Source organism: Macrobrachium nipponense, chromosome 36, assembly GCF_015104395.2.
Source record: "Macrobrachium nipponense isolate FS-2020 chromosome 36, ASM1510439v2, whole genome shotgun sequence".
In the NCBI taxonomy this organism is placed as follows: Eukaryota; Metazoa; Arthropoda; class Malacostraca; order Decapoda; family Palaemonidae; genus Macrobrachium; species Macrobrachium nipponense.
The window spans coordinates 41,458,360-41,470,859 of NC_087220.1; the positions used below are offsets into that span (position 1 = coordinate 41,458,360).

Consider the following 12,500-nt stretch of genomic DNA (forward strand, 5'->3'; position numbering starts at 1 on the left):
ATATTTTATTTTTTCAATTTTTTTTCTGTTTTAAGTTTTGAAATTTCGTTTCATTTAATTGCTTAGTCATTATTTCTTTTACTTAGACTTCGAAATTCTTTCCGGATTTTTTTATTGTATCTGTAATTTATTTTTTAGCTTAATTTTTTTACTTCCGGTTCCATTTATCCAATGGTATTTCATCCATTGAATTTCATGATTTTTTAACTATTTGAATGTTCCCTTTGAAATTATATTTTCCTGTAGAATAAAGAATTTTTTTCTGGTAGATTTATGATTTTGTTAATGTTCAAAATATGTTATATTCCATCTCCCGTTTTGGTAATGTATGCATAGATTTACTGTCCTTCCTGTCTGTTCTTTATCAATTTACTTCCCTCTTCTGTTAGATCCTTTCTTGTATCATTAAAGAAGTTGTTTATTCAAAGAATTATTCCAACATTTATTCGTCTTTTTTTTTACTTATTCTCACATTTTTTCGTTGTGTTTAAATTCTCTTTGTTTCCTTAACTTCAACCTTTTTATTCCCTCTCAAGATTGACAATGCTTTTATTCTATTATCCTCTTGAGGTATAAGTGAATCTGAAAGAGAGAGAGAGAGAGAGAGAGAGAAGCATTTATAAAAATTCATATTCAAAATGGATAGGAATTACTGATGATGGTAAAGTGAGACCCTTTGGTTATCACTCTATTTCTTCCTTCCTTTATTCATGTGGTTTATTATCTCTTACCTCTTCGATTCACGTTTCTATTGTGTTCAGCTGCGTATTACCTTTTCTTATTTTATCGGTCTTGTCTCTTGCCGTCATTTTCCTTCGCTCAATCCAGATAATCTTCTATTTATTTGATTATTACTGTATGGTCCTTCATTTTATTGATATTAGACGTTGTCGTTTTTACCCACTATTTATATATCTTTCATTTGCGTAATCATTCAGTGTGATAACTTATCAGACCTCATTTTGGCCCATTGCCGCTCTGATCCTGACTCCTAAAATGTAAAAAATGAATGTTGGGGTGATGTTGCCAGTTGTGTGTCCATTTATTTGTGTGCTTAATGTCTCACTTTCGATTTTTCTGATCTTCACACATTGATATCGTTTCATTTTTATCAAATATCTCCGTCTCCTCCTTCTCCTCCTCCTCCTCCTCCTCTTCGGAGCCGTAAAGCAAATCGTAATTTCATGAATTCAAATTGTGTTGTGACTGATGATGTCTCTTTGATAAACCAGTCGCAAGGGAACGCGAACGCTTTTCCGTCTCATGCTACAAGCAAATTGAACAGAGCTCTTTCGTCGTGTCAGGTTGGTGTGCAAAGCATTGTCACTTGTGTGAACTTGTTTGGTCCATTAATTTAATTTTCCTACGTGTTTATTTTGTATGTATGCTTATGTATGTTTAGAAGTTTTTTGAAGAAGAATTACTCCTTGATTCGGTAGACTTTGGATAAATATATCATTGATTGTGGTGAGTAGCAACCAAGTAGCAGGGCATGGCACTAGCAGCCTCACTCCTTAAGTATTTCTAAAGAAAAAATGGATTTGTTGAATGCATATATACATAATTATATATATATATATATATATATATATATATATAATATATAATAATTTAAAATAAAAAAATATAAAAATTATATTATAATAAATAAGAAATTATAGTTAAATATAATTATATATATATATATATATATTAGAACGTTTCCATGCATTTTTCAAACGCGATCAGTTTTGGAAATTTCTGTTTACAAAATTGGCATGGGGATGATTTATGGCCGCGGCAGAAATTCAATCGTTTGTCACTCTCGTGTGTGCTGCATTTGTTTGTATCGTAGTGCTGATTTTGTGTCAGTTTGATCAGTTGTTTTTCAACTATTCGTTATTTTGCTTATACTCACATAGGTATGACTGACTGCTAACAATCGGTATGGTAAGTTATTAAGACTATTTTTCCCCTGATACGCTGTATAATCATCTTTTCTACGCATTTAAAAGTGTTACTTTGCGAATTAAGTTTCAAATTATATATTCGAATTGGCACTTCGTATTTCTGATATTAAATTCTTCTCATAATTATTGTGCCTTGGTACTTGGTACTATATATATATAATATATATATATAAACTATAGATAAATATATATATATATACTAGAAGACTAGTAAGGGGGCTCAAGCCCTACAGATATCCCCAAGGCGGAGAGGTAAAGGCATGTCTCGGCGTATATCTCTTTTTAGAGTCAAAGACAGATTAAGCCCGCCTTTGATGTCCAACATAGTCTATGAATACACTTGTCCCAGACGTAATCGGGATACTTATGTTGGATGCACGAAGAGACTGCTACAAGTCCGTTTCTGCGCCCACAAAGGAGTCAGTTTCCGAACAGGATGCAAACTATCCAATCCAGATCTATCTAGCATCCGTAATCATTCTATTACCCGTCGCTCCCGCTTGGAGATCGGTGATTTTAAAATTATTGGATCAGGCAATAAAGATGATGAGCTTTTAACACTAGAATCCATTTTAATCAAAACCAATGTACCGAATTTAAATGCCCAGTCCTCGTCAGTTCAGTTGTGCATAGCCTAACTACTTGTTTGTTTACTTCAGTTCTGTCTCTCGTCTTTTGTATAGTTTTGTGTGTGTCTTTTCTTTTTCCCGCTCTGCCCTTCAGTCACTTTTTAACTTTTACGCTGGAAGGTTGTCTCTCCAACCTAGTGTTTTGTTGTACAGTAATCTATAAACACACACACATACACTCACACACACACGCACACACACACATATATATAAATATATATATATATATATATATATATATATATATATATATATATATATATATATATATATATATATATATATATATATATATATATATATCCATATGCATGTACACCGAATACCGAAACGATCTGTCCCTTGGTTCAAACGTCTTGGCAATGTCCGCCCCAAATCCTCACTTATCCCGCCGGCATTCAGTTCGGCCCTTCCAAGGTAAGCCTTGGTTATGAGGCTCTCAATCCTTGGCGTATAGATGTTGTTGTGGTGATCGTGTTCAGAGCAGTTACTGGTGACGGCGATCGCTTCGATCAGATGTTTATTGACTTAGCCTTCGTGGTGTAGAGCTATTTCTTAACCTTTTTTTTTTTTTTTCCTGTATTTTATTGAATGACGAGTTTGATGGTGCGTGCTACGCTGCGCTGGAAACCAGCGCTGCCCGTCATGTCTAGCCTACCCTCATGATCCCCTACTTACCCTGCCCCACCCGGGCCGGACAGACAGGTTTGTAGGAGGAGGGTGGATTTGTCATGTCTCCACTACCTACCCCGCCCGCACCCGGGGTAGAGGAACAAGAAAGTTCCACTCGGATTTTGTTATGTTAGGAGATTGATGCAGTTATTTTGTTGTGATTTGACCAATGCTATTTTCTTGGTTATTGGTCACTAAATATGTCAGGCCGTTATTTACTGATTTTTTTTTAACTGCAGGAATTTTGTTCTATCAAGCTGTTGTTTAACCATTTTAGATTTATATCATATATTAGTAATCTCGTGCGATACTGTATTGTTTGCTTTTCAGCAAGTAAAGTCACTGGTAATTTTTGATGGTCACGGCTTCAAGCCACCAGTTGGTAACTCTTTTAAGGTAAGTGGTCTTTGGAGGATTGCTATTTTTGAATTCAGCACATTTTAGTCTTCTGTAAAAGAAAACTATTGAGATGGCTTTGTCTGTACGGCCGCACTTTTCTGTCCTCCTCAGATCTTAGAAGCTACTGAGGCTAGAGGGGTGCAAATTGGTATGTTGATCATCCACCATCCAATCATCAAATATTTGAAAGTGCAGCTCTCTAGCCTTAGTTGTTCTTATTTTATTCAAGGTTAAAGTTAGCAAACGGCTCAGTCAGGCACCGCCGGCCGACGGCAGGCACATACATGTTGCACCAGATTGCTTGGGAAAGATTTTCATAGCGAGGGCCCCTTAAACTCTGACATTGATGTTAAATGCGTTTGCAGTCATTTATCTTAACTCATGGCACCAACTTTTAATGCAGTAGGCCCATCTTTGACCCTTTGGGCCCTAATTCCCAAAGGGGGCTGCGCCCCCCCTGCTATAAAGGTCGTGGTAGGTAGGCTACTACGCCCTTCTCCCCTGGTCGGTAAGTCTAAAGGCACAGACCTCGTGCCCCTTTTTATTGTGGGAGACCCTCGGGCCCCCATTTCTAGGGGGGTTACTCTACATAGATGTCAACTCCGAAAGTTGTAAAAAATGAGGGGGTATGAAAAAGGGGGTTTATGACCCCTTTAGAAACGGCTGTCGCATTTCGGATTATGACTAAACTTTCCTGAAGTGAAGAGGAGTCTATGGTAAAGATTTGGTAGCCCTAGCTGTCAACTCCGAAAGTTGTAAAAAATGAGGGGTCTGGTTAAGAGGGGCTATGACCCCCTTAGAAACGGCCCTCGAATTTCGGCTTTTGACTAAAAGCTTCCTTTTTTGGGGGGAAGGGAGTCTATGGCGAAAATTTGGTAGCCCTGACTTTCATAGTCTGGGCGCGCATAGCGAACAAAGAAACGCTGACCAACAAACAGACAGAAATTGCCTTTCATATATATATATATATATAGATATATATATATATAGATATATATATATATATATATATATATATATATATATATATATATATATATATTCGTCCTACAGAGAGGCTCCGAGTGTTAATTATGTCTTATGGAATTATATTCTCGCATATTTTATGTATGATTATTGATGAACAATCTTCATAGGGAAAGAGACATATAAACGTATTCACATTCGAGAATATCATTCCCCAGACTCCACCAATGGACGGCACACACCACTCTCCGTCCAAAGCAGAGCTGATTTGCTTTTAAACTGTCATGGAATACGAATTATCCTTTGGAATTAAATCAGTCGACCTAGACTTGCCCCTATCAGTACTCGACTTTCACTCTTAATGCCTTTGACCGTCATCAACAAGCGGTTCTGGCACCTACGGCCTCCTAACCCAAGGGCGAATATACGGTGTAGCGCGAATCGACAGTCGTAATTACGGCAGTACGTTACGTAATTCATTGTCTGCCTCCTGCCGATGCGTAATGTATCGTACATAACGTAGATAATTATTGACTCGATATTCTGGAATCCCGGGATGCGATTCCAAATTTGGAACGTTCAAAATTAATCCGGGTTTGATGAAGGGTTGCGCCGAATTTTCTTCAGGTTACGCTCCTTTGTTTTTGTTGCTTCTGGATTGGATACCGGCAATTTGCTGCTTTGTACACACGCACAAGCGCGCCCATGTGCACACACGCATGCATACATACACACACACACACACACATATATATATATATATATATATATATATGCGTGTGTGTGTGTTATATATATTATATATAATGTGTGTGTATGTATATAATACGTATATATTATATATATATAATATATATATATATATATATATATAGAAAAGTATTGTCACATACTACATTATATAATATATTATATATATATATATATATATATATATATATATATATATATATATATATATATATATATACATATATATTATAGATGTATAATAATACGTATATATAGATCGATAGATAGATAGATAAACAGATAGACAGACAGATAGATACATAAATATATAGATAGTATTCTCTTACCAGAGAACATTATGCTTTTTGTGATTGCTATAGAAACTGGTTTAAAGTTTCTTTTATCGTTACGGCTGAGCAAAGAAGATTTCACGGAAGGTCAAAGGACGAACTTCAAAAGAGACCCCTCTCTCTCTCTCTCTCTCTCTCTCTCTCTCTCTCTCTCTCCTATTCAATTCGTTTAGTTCCACCCATTGATCTTCTTGACTTCCTTCTCTTACTCTCGTTTCCTTCAGTGTTCTCTCTTTTTTCGATTTCCTGAGCTCGGTCCTTCTCCTTTTCTTGCTTGTTCTCTCCCCCTCTTTTGTCGTCTCTCCTTTTTTTATTTCCTTCTTTTTTCTCTTTTCCCGGTTTCACCTTGCCATTATCTTCCATTTCCCTATCTTTGATCTTCTTCCTACTTTTCCTCCAGTTTCTCTTCGTCTTCCTTCTCTATATTTTTTTCTTTGAAGATTCTTCTTTTGCCTTCATCCCTCTTTCCTCTTCCTTTTTTCCTTCCTTCTCGCCTTCCACTTCCTCTTTCCTCTTATCTTCCTTCTTTTTTCTTCCTTCTTCTTCTTCTCTCTCCCCTTCTCCATTTCTCTTCTTCTTCTTCTCACTTCTTCTTCCTTCTTTATCTTCTCTTCTTCTTTAATTCCGCTCTCCTTCCTTCCACTTCCTCTTCTTCTTTTTCTTCTTCTCCTTCTTCTTCCCTCTCTCCCTCCTTCTTATCCTCCTCTTCTTCTTTTTCTTCTTCTCCTTCTTCTTACCTCTCTCCTTCCTCTTCCTCTTCTTCCTTCTTATCCTCCTTCTTCTTCCTTCTCTCCATCCTCGTCATCCTCTTCTTCTTCCTTCTTTCCCCCTTCTTCTTCCCATTCTTCATCCCTCTCTATCTCCTCTTCCTCTTTCCTCATATTATCCCTATCTCCCACTTTCCTCGTCCTCTTTGCATTCCTCTTTCTCCATATTATCCCTATTTCCCATCTTCCTCTTCCTCTTTCTTCATATCATCCCTATCTCCAATCTTCCTGTTCCTCTTCCTCCATATTCTCCCTATCTGCCATCTTCCTTGTCCTCTTCCTCTTCCTCCATATTATCCTTATCTGCCATCTTACTCGTCTTCTTCCTCTTCCTCCATATTATCCCTATCTCCCATCTTCCTCGTCCTCTTCCTCTTACTTCTTCTCCATATTATCCCTATCTGCCATCTTACTCGTCTTCTTCCTCTTCCTCCATATTATCCCTATTTTCCATCTTCCACGTCTTCTTTGTATTCCTCTTTCTCCATATTATCTCTGTCTCCCATCTTCTCGTCCTCTTCCTCTTCCTTCCTTCTCCATATTATCCTATCTCCCATCTTCCTCGTCCTCTTCGTCTTCCTCTTTCTACATATTACCCCTATCTCCCATAAAAGAATTGGAAATCGTTGACGTACAGGAAACAAAAGGGAACTAAGAAAAAGAGTCGATAACATAGGATTCTGAGTCTCGTTGCGGTGAAGGATATGACAGAAAAAGCAAGGACTTCCAGACGTCCTTTCCAACAGGATCCTTGTTGTCGTTGTTGCTGTTTGCCGTGCTGTTGCTGCTGCTGCTTGTTGTTGCCGTTTTTCGTATTGTTTCATCGTGGGTGTTGTTCGTTGTTTCAGTGATTTTTATTTGTATTTTCTATATAAGGTTTTTACTTGTTTTTCTTGTGTGTCTTGTTCACTGTATATTTTCTACGTTTTCTTTCGATTTTCGTCCTCTCTCTCTCTCTCTCTCTCTCTCTCTCTCTCTCTCTCTCTCTCTCTCTCTCTCTCTCTCTCTCTGTTTATCTAATCTTGCATCATTTGTAATAAATATTGTTCTCTCTCTCTCTCTCTCTCTCTCTCTCTCTCTCTTGAATCTCACTTCATTTGGAATGAATATTGTGATCAGCAAATATTTCAGTCTCTCTCTCTCTCTCTCTCTCTCTCGTTTCATCAAAACTCACTTCATTTTCAATAAATATTGTGGTCAGTAAATTCTCTCTCTCTTCTCTCTCTCTCTCTCTCTCTCTCTCTCTCTCTCTCTCTTTTCTTTTTCGTTTTTACATTTTAAAAGCCGAACTATTTCTACTCCATATAATTTTTTAATAGAGGAAGCGTAAAAAGGGAAACTACTTAATCCCTGGGAAATTAAGGCAGAATCCAAAAGGGATGAAAGATATTAAACGAAATGGGGAAGGATTTTGAGACATCCTTTTGTGGCTTCCTTTTCTTTTTTCTTTATTATTTATGTGTTTCATTTTTTCCTCTTCGTTATCTTTCTGTTGATATATTCTTCCTCTCTCTCTCTCTCTCCTCTCTCTCTCTTGAATCTCACTTCATTTGGAATGAATATTGTAGTCCGTAAATATATCACTATCTCTCTCTCTCTATCTCTCGCGCGCGTTTATGTAATCTCGCTTCATTTTGAATAAATTTTATGGTCAATAAATTCGTCAATCTCTCTCTCTCCTCTCTCTCCTTTCTCCCTAAATCTCTCTCTCTCTCTCGCTATTGTTGCCAAGTAATTCCCCAAAAGTGAATAACAAACCTCATTCATTAATGGTTCGCAAAATTTATGATATTTTTAAATATTCTATATCGCGACCAAGCGGCAACAATTCGGATAGGCCAGCTGAACAAGCAAAAGAAATTTTAGGAAAAGTGGAATGTTTGTTTTCTAATACCCATCTGCCACCTAATTATGTGGGTCCATCGTATGGCCGTAGCTATGAGCAGCTCAATCTCCACCTATTGCCCGTCATTATACGATAATGACGTTCATTATGACTGCCACTGTGTTGATGATGCATGGCCAAGAGTGTGGCCCCGTTGTTATCATTGTAATTATCATTGTCACCTGTGGTTGTGTTCTAATACTCTGCATAGTTGTGTTTCTTATTTCTTCATTATGTGTGTATATATATATATGTATGTATATATAATATAATAATATATATAATAATATATATATATATATATATTATATGTGTGTATATATATATGTGTATATATAATATTTATATAGTATAATATATACATGCATTAAGCTACAAACGTCCTTTAATGTCCAATTCGCTCTACCTCGAAATTAATATGCTTTCATATATTGTTAATGGAAGGGGAATTTTTTAATTCATAATAATTTCGTCTTCTCGTTGACTTCGAAGCAGCGGACAGAGCAGAAATCGATATCCACGAAGGGACGAAATTATTATCAAAATCAAAAGATCCCACTTCGGTTAACATATATGAAAATGTATCAATTCCGAAGTAGAGTGAATTGGATAGTAAAGGACATTTATAGCTTAATGCTTGTATATGAATCACGGTGTGTGTAGATATATATATATATATATATATATATATTATATATATATATATATATATATATATATATATATATTTCATTCGAATGATATATAAATGAATCACACGGTTCGATGTGATAATTACTCATAACAAAGGCTACGTAGGTCAACTCTTGAATTGGCTAACATGGTTAGACGGGGGTTTTCATATCGTTTCTAATTACGAAAAACACCAAGTTCGAGGGTGATTTGTAAGGTCAGAATCGATATAAACTTATAGCGTCTCTGTTGGCTGATTGGATAGCGTCACTGTCTGTCCTGATTTCGTTCCCGTCCTCTTGGACGTTTGTTCGATCCCATGGGGGGACGACGATTATTATCAACTAAAAATTCCCTTTCGGTACATATATGAAATATATTCAATTCCGAGGTAGAGCGAATTTAAATATTAATGGACATTTGTAGCTCGAATCACGGTTCGATGTGATAATTATTCATATATATATATATATATATATATATATATATGATATATATATATATATATATATATATAGTCCTTAGAAAGACCAAGCTGCAGCTCTAATACTACGGTACATCTCATTAGGGAAACCACAGGGAAAGGCATCGTACTCGGGTACATTTTATTTTTGCTGACGTTTCACGACTCATAGTCGCATCCTAAAGGCTATCAAAGATATGCACGCGAACAGCAAAACCAAGCACTGCATAATTATTGCGTAATATTTATGAATTATGCTGTGCGTGGTTTAATGTTCGCGTGTCAATACCTTAAATATTTGCCTTGAGGATGCGACTAATGAGTCGTGAAACGTCGACAAAATAAATGTACCCGAGTACGATGCCTTCCCCTGTGGTTCCCATGATAATATATATTATATATTATATATATATATATATATATATATATATATATATATACATATATATATATACGTAGAATCTACTGGGTTATTTTACCAGATACATATAAGAAGTTAAGAGGGCATTGTGGTTATTACATTTACACACACACACACACATCATATACACACACACACACACATATATATATATATATATATATATATATATATATATATATATGCATATATATAATATAATTACCTTCACGTTCCTCAATTTATACCTAATAAAGCATTCCCCATTTGAAATATTACTACAATACAAGATGAATACCTGCATTGTAAACATCACCATCATATTCACCATTTACACTATTCACAATGACGCCACCAATCGCTTTCAGAATCCCCGGATGATTTGCTTGTTTGCAAATATAATTTCTCCCCCAAAATGTTTCGTCGTTTTTCTCTTCTCCCTCCTTCCCCATATAGATACCATACCCTCTCCCTCCCTCTCTCTCCTCCAACCCTCCCCTTACTCTATACACGTATCCCCTACCCCCTTGACCATTAATCATACATCTCCCACACCTTCCTCTACCCCTTCGCCCCAGTTTCTGTCTCCACACTTCCCCAAAAGCCAATTCGCTAATTGATCTGCCTGAACGACTGTTATAAATCATTTTCTCTCTCTCTCTCTCTCTCTCTCTCTCTCTCTCTCTCACACACACACACACACAAACGAAGGAATGATATCTCGTGCAAATCAATTCTCTCTCTCTCTCTCTCTCTCTCTAAGGAAATTCTGCTATGAATGCCAGTAGAGGTGTGACATGATTTTTCCATTTCGAAAACTAGTCTCCGGTCTTATATAATAGTGATTATTTTTCAACTGTGATTTTAAAGGTCTCAAAAGAAAACGAACCTCGTATTTAAAGGACAATTTGGTTCGTGTAACATGCTCATTGCGTCGCTGGTCTCCCTAGCAGGGAAAATGAAGTGACATTGGCTTTGGGCAATATTGAGATGGGTGATCACACGAAATACCAGGCGAATAGGGAAGGTGGAATTGCAATTCTCGAAATAGTTTGTGATAACGTTTTTTTTTTTTTTTAGACGTTTAGACATTCAAGCGTAACCGAGAATTTCATTTCAAAACTCAGTGTCTTGGGAAAAATTTGGTAGTATTATATAAATAAAGTATCATACATATAGGCGGAGTATGATAAATCCAGTAACTGTAGAAGTCTAGATAGAGATTTCAAAGAGGGTTTTGAAGATATCTTTCAATCTGTTCATCGAGACTAACCTCCTTTTCCTCGTCTTCCACAGATACCTACATTACCTGGAGTCTTCTAGACCAGTCGCAAAGTGAGTACAACTTTTGACATTTATTCAACAGAAAGGTTTTAATTTTGTTAATCATTAGTCATATGTTACTTGTGTGGATGTTTATGTATATTATTTTTTTCGTCTTTCTTCGAAGCATTTATAAGTCACAGTAATTTTATTCTGGTATCATGTTCATTTTATTGTGTATGGACGTACAGCATCCATATTACCAGTAGTAGTAGTCTTAGTCTTTTCGATGCACGAGAATCTCATGTTTATATCAAATCGTAACATTTTTTATAAACCTTTTTATTTTCGATGCTCCACTTATTTACTTCTAGTAAATACAGCTGTAGTCTTTATTTTATTGACTTGAGTGGTGTCATTCGATAATATTTTCTCGGATGACTTTGAAATTAATCAGTCATTGATGGAACGATAAGTAAATAAAGACGTATAGTTTTAGCGATCTGTGAACACACCGTTTCACTCTCGATAATTCTGCCGATTTGCTTCTTCCATCGTTATTGAACGCGCTTTTTTCTCGAACATTTTTCCTCAACTTAAAAAACAACGATGCGCTCTATTCGGTCGCGTTGAAGACTGGAGCATAATAATACTTTTTGAGGAAAAGAGACGAACAGACATTTGTTAAGAGCATATCCTCTGAAATTCAGTTATAGTAGAAACGATGATATTTGGGATTCAAACTTACTGTGCGAAGAACTTGGACGCGAAGATATTAGTATCTATTTCTTTATGATATAAGCATTATTGTCATTATTATTCTAATGAAACAAATCAGAATTCCTTCTGTCTCACTGATTAAGCTTCTATAGAATAGAATGACTAAACATGAAATTGAAAGTAATAATAAAAGTATCGACGAAGACAAAGTGAATTACAGTGAAGCCATCCGCTTGCTGTAAATAATTAGTCTTAACATTGATCCTCCAGTCACTCGGTGTGGAAGTCACGAACTCTAAGGTCAGGCAGTTGGATCCGTATGAACTTCCGTTTCGTTTACTTCCGGAGTGTGGAATTCTTTTCCCTGTGATATATATATATATATATATATATATATATATATATAGTATATATTATATATATATATAATATATATATGAGTCATATCACATTACCGTGATTCATATACACACATCGAGCTACAAATGTCCTTTAATATCTAATTCGCTCTAATATTTTCATATATGTTTAACCGAAGGGGAATTTTTTAGTCGATAATAGATTTGTCGGCTCCCGGGCGCGAACCATCGAAACCAAACAAATCCAGGACGACAGTGATGCTTTAACCCACAC

General features: G+C 36.1%; 1 protein-coding gene across 1 annotated transcript in view; it reads left to right on the plus strand.

Moving 5' to 3' along the window:
- LOC135203576 (insulin-like growth factor-binding protein complex acid labile subunit) overlaps window positions 1–12,500 on the plus strand; it is a 91,950-nt gene that overhangs the window by 30,240 nt on the left and 49,210 nt on the right. Inside the window, exon 2 of the mRNA XM_064233329.1 lies at window positions 11,181–11,219. The gene's annotated coding sequence lies outside the window, so the exon portion shown is untranslated. The remainder of the gene's footprint in view (window positions 1–11,180; window positions 11,220–12,500) is intronic.